Raw genomic sequence first — 5,548 nt, forward strand, 5'->3', positions numbered from 1 at the left:
AGGCGCAAAGCAGTAGGGGGAGGAGCAGCCGGCAGGATCCGGAGCCTTCCTGCGGAGGGCTGGCCCTCCGTGGCCGGCTTTAGAAAAGGAGTTAAGAGTCATTCCTAGGCTCTTTCGCCAAGAAGGACTCAAGCTACCTTGAATCCCGTGTTAAAACGCCAAATCTTTGCTGAAGTTGGAAGAGGGAATAATTACGTTCATGCCTGTCAGTCTAAGCCGAAAGGTCCCGTGGAAGATCCCTTTTATAGTTTACAAAGATTGAACGCCTTTTACTCTCTCACTCATGTAAAATGCTTCTTTTACCTAATTCTCCCTGTTTTGTGTTTTAAATCTTTGTTCAGTCAGCTCCTAGTTGGGCCATTCTGGCCGACTAACCAGATGATATGAAAGGCGACATTTTTGAATGAGGTGCAGAGCAAGAGAAGGCTCTCCATCCGGGCCAGGATCCAGTGCAAGGAGCTCTGCCACTTGACCCTTACATCCTAACAGCTCTAACAGTGTTGAGTGGGATGTGGCAGACCTGGATGCTTTGTGCAACTCGTGGAAATCTTTACAGAATCGTAGTGAAGGCCCCCAGAATTCTGGAATTGTGTCTTTTTTTAAAAAAAAGTTTCTGGCTAGCTATTGGGCCTTGGTAGTGTCTGACCATGTGACATCAAGTGGCTATGTGATCGAAGTTTCGCATCATGAACTGAGAATTATCTGGTTCTCCTAGATAAGGAGATCCCTTCACGAAGAGAAAGTGGGCCGGGCATGGTGGCTCACTCCTGTAATCCGATCACTTTTGGAGGCCTAGGCGGGTGCATTACCTGAGGTCAGAAGTTCGAGACCAGTCTGGCCAACAAGGCAAAACCCCGTCTCTACTAAAAATACAAAAATTAACAGGGTGTGGTGGCGCATGCCTGTAATCCCACCTACTCGGGAGGCTGAGGTAGAAGAATCGCTTGAACCCGGAAGGCGGAGATTGCGGTGAGCAGAGAATGTGCCACTGCACTCCAGTCCCCCACGCCAGCCCTGGAGACAGCAAGACTCCCATCTCAAAAAAACAAAAAGAAAAGAGAGAGAAAGTGAGATACACAGAACTGGGCCAGAGTCAAAACCGAAACAGTTTTCATTTGTAGGGAGCTCACAGTCCTAAGGTCATGCTTTTGACCTTTAGCTTATAGCTACAGTTTAATGATGAATTCCTTGTGGCTAGTTGACTAAGGGAAAAATTCAAATTTGGGTGATGGCTTTCCTCAATAAACTGGCCCAGCTGGCAACGGACTGCTTTTCATATTTAGAGCCCCACTTAACAGAGGCCCTGAAGGAAGAGCAGAGGGAAAAAAAAATTCTTTCCGGCATGCATAACTTAGGTTATTTGTTTTATGATTTTACAGGTCCCCGTGACCTGCGTCACCACACCTGGCTGATTTTTCTATTTTTAGTAGAGACGGGATTTCGCCATGTTGACCAGGCTGGTTTCGAACTCCTGGCCTCAAGGGATCCACCCCTCTCAACTTCCCAAAGTGCTGGGATTGCAGTGTGAGCCACTGCACCTGGCCAGAATTTAGCTTATCTTGTATGCTTTGCCTAAAAAGAGATAGGGCTTGAGATAAAAATTTACATCATTTCATAGGCAGTGACTGGTTTGTCAAGTGGCTAGGAACTGGGAATGTAAGTTTTGGACTAGGTCTTTAGAATAGGGCCTCTCAAAGTAGCCCCGAGTATGAAAACATTTGGGGTTCTGTTGAATGTTAAAACCAAAAAAACAAGAAAAAGGCGGGCGCTGGTGGCTCAAAGCCTGTAATGTCCCAGCACTTTGGGAGGGCCGCGAGACGCGGCGGGATCAGCGAGTGGTCAGAAATCAAAGGGACCAACATCCTGGCATAACACGGTTCGAAGAACCCGTCTCTACTAAAAAAAACTAAAACAAACAATAGAACCGGGCGATGAAAAAAAAAAAAAGGTAGCACAGGCGCCTGTAGAATGTACACACAGACAAAATATTAAAAAAAAGCGGAGAAGTGGGAGGCAGAGACAGAAAAAAAGAGCTGGCAAGTAAGACCACCGGGAGCAGAGAGATAATGCAGATAGACGCCTGAGATCCGGCCACACAACTCCAGCCCGGTGAGAGGAGCAAGACGTCCGTTTCAAAAGAAAAAAAAAAAAAAAAGGCTCCCATTGCAGAAGGGCTGTTAATCAGAACAAGATTATTATATTAGTTATTGCTGCCTCACGAATTATCCCAAAATTTATTGGCTTAAAACAATAAACAGTTATTCTCTGACAGTTTTTGTGGATCAGGAATCTAGAAGCCAGAGTGACTGTGGTTCCGGGTCCTAAATGAGGTTGCAGCCAAGCTGTTGGCTGGAGTCCCAGTCTCATATAAATGTACAACTAAGGGAGGATCTGCTTCCAAGCTCATTCACATGATTATTGGCAAGATTTGGTTCCTTGTGGACTTTGGACTGGAAACTTTCTCAGTTATTTGTTAAGTGGGCTTCTCCAAAGGCTATCTTGCAACATGGCAGCTGGCTTTCCACAGGACAAATGAACTAAAGAGCAAGAAAGACCCCTCAAAATGGATGCTCTGACCTTCTGTAATCTCATCTTGGTAGTGATATCCCACCACTTCTACTGTATCCTGTTATTAGGTCCAGCCTGCTCTCAAAAGGGGATTACACACGGGCTGCAACAGTGACCCATTCTGTGGACATCACTCAGCCTCCTTCCCCCACAACAGCTGTGGACTCAGTAACAAGGTAGCCATGGTGGCAAGAATAGAGACATACATGTACTTTTAACACCGTCTTTCTTCTGTCATGACTGATTGGCTACTACCACTACTTACCAACTGCAGTGACCAACTTGATCCCCTGATATACTTTTGTGTGGCCTGGGTGGCAGGTCTGATTACAATGAAATCCTACTGTTATGAAGGAGGTAGCAATTTGTTCTTACAGGAACAGACAATTATTCTGCATTTAGATTGCTTTCCCTGATTTATGCTTGTTATATACTCCACCTGTGGACTTACTGAATACCTTAACACACTACTCCATGTTTAATACAATATCCTACACAACATTGCTTCTTACCGAATAACTCATTTTCCCGTGAAAGATGTAAAGCAGGGGACTAATGCCTGTAGGATTCACAGTCTTATGTATTCCATCATCCAAAAGCAACCAATTTTATGAAATGAAGGACAACCTTACTGAAGGTTGTTTTGGAACCAGGTAAGAAAATACACTTTGGGATACTGCCCTAAAGGATTTGTCATATTTTCCAAATGAGTTAACAGTATTTGGTGATATCTCTTCTGTTGACAGAATAACAGAGATCAAAGAGTAGAAAAGGGGCTGACTTCTTGCTATTGCGTTTGACTCACTGATATATTTTGCTTTCCATTGTGGGAGAGAAGGGACAAGCTCCCATGGCCCCTGAACATGCATATATATTATTACTGAGTGTGCCAGACCGCAAGTCTTAGCCATCTCCTGATACTAAGCAGTTTCTGTAGCTAGTCATATAGGCACCTAAGTAGGTCAAGGCAGTCACGGCATTACTACCATTTAACTGCTGCTACGTGGGGGAGAGAGACTAGCTTGTTTGTTCAAAAACTGCTTGATTCTTGATCTTGGATTCTTCTCCTGTAATGCAACCCCCCACGTGCACAGACGTCATCTGGCCCTCTGCATCACACTGTGGGAACTGGGCTACAGGAACTGATGCAAATATGCGGACACTCTGGCTTCTATTTTGCTGTAATAAAGCTGTTTTGTCTTTTGCCCAGGAGTATCCTGTCAGCATCCACGAAACTGCAGCAACCGAGCCTGTAACCTTGCAAGTGGGATAAAATCTCAGACCCTTCACTGCTCTTGCCAGCCACCTCTGTGAATCCAGGTTCTGTTGGTATAGCAATTTTTGTGCCCAGCTGGAATTGCCACTCAGCCATTTTGACTTCATTCCTCTAGGTAAGGTTAGAGAAAGTGGTGATGATGCTAGCTGGAGTGATTGTCCCTGATGACCATGGAGAAAAGAGAGTAGGGAGAAGAGTATAACCAGAAGTCAGGGGGTCTCCTGGAATACCTCCTCGCAATACCATGGTTTTATATTTTATTTTAAAAAATACCATGCTGAATGGTAAAAGTTACATATAAGACGATTACAACCATATATAGGCAAGACCACCCACACCTCAGAGCCTCTGTCATCCACTGGATACATAAATCTGATCAGCAGAGGTGCTGGTTGAACACAAAGAAAACAGAAAATAGTTGGCAGTGGTGAGAAATCATAACCATCCAGATTCACGACCAGTGACAGGACTGAGTACTGTATTTGCGACGTGTTATTAGAGAAATTTGGGACATAAAACGTGATGCTGCTTTTACACTATCCTGAAAATTTTGATTCAGTTGGTCTGTAATAAGGTCCTGGAATGTGTATTTTTAAAGCAGTCCAGGTAATTCTCACCATGGACACTTGCAAAGCACTGCTCTATTTTATTTTCTTCCTCACTGGCTCATGCATGTCTATAAAATTTTCTTATTTCACATGTATATACATATATTTGAGTTGGGGGTCTCCCTGTCGCCCAGGCTGTAGTGCATTAACTCACTGCAGCCTGCAACTCCTGGACTCAAGTGATCCTCCCACCTGTCTTCCAAGTAGCTGTATGCCACCAGGCTCAGTTAAATTATTTTGTAGAGATAGGGTCTTGTTATGTTGCCCAGGCTGGTCTTAAATTCCTAGCTCAAGCGATCCTCTCACCTCAGCCTCCCAAAGTGCTGGGATTAGTCATAAGCCACCACACCCAGGTTCTTTCCTATCTTATCATACTGTTATTATGTATAGGGGTGGGGGTTAGGTCACAATTTTTTTTTGTTTGTTTATGAGTTGCAAACTATTGAGATGAGATTATTACAGAATCAGAGAACATCACACTGAGGTCCTGGACTTAAAACTGGATGAGGGAGAGTAGTACTATGTCAGAAAGATGCATTTTCAATGTGTACATATGGAGAGAGAATTATGCTTGCAGATGTTGGGAAGAAAAAAGATGGACTACATTACACCTGATGTGTTTATATTTGGTGCTGTCATCAAACCAATTTCATATGTTTGGTTAACCTTGGTAGAATCAAGGGTCCTATTTTCTACTGTGGAAACTAACGAGGTCAGATACACCTGCTGTCTTTGATGCCTGACAGCCCAAGCACTGGCAGAAGACTTAAACTTGGTCAGTTGGACATTCTACTACGTTTTGAATCTGGTGATAAAACAAGCACTTGAAATCCAGTTTTCAGGGTCATCCTGGTTAGCAAATACAGTCGTTTAGGTCTTTTTGAGGTCATCAGAACTTGGCTATGATTTTGGTCATCTACTTTCCTTTGGCTTCTATTTGTTTTCCAAACCTGGCTCTCCAGCCCTTCCATCAATTCTGTGCTACCTGATCCTCTTCCAATAAATTATTTTTCTGCTCAGGTTGATTATAATTTTTTTTGTTGTTTGCAACCAAGAACTCTTACTGGTATACTTCAATGAGATTGATTCTCTAAAG

This window comes from Rhinopithecus bieti, unplaced genomic scaffold, assembly GCF_001698545.2.
Source record: "Rhinopithecus bieti isolate Rb0 unplaced genomic scaffold, ASM169854v2 scaffold_14233, whole genome shotgun sequence".
Classification (NCBI taxonomy): Eukaryota; Metazoa; Chordata; class Mammalia; order Primates; family Cercopithecidae; genus Rhinopithecus; species Rhinopithecus bieti.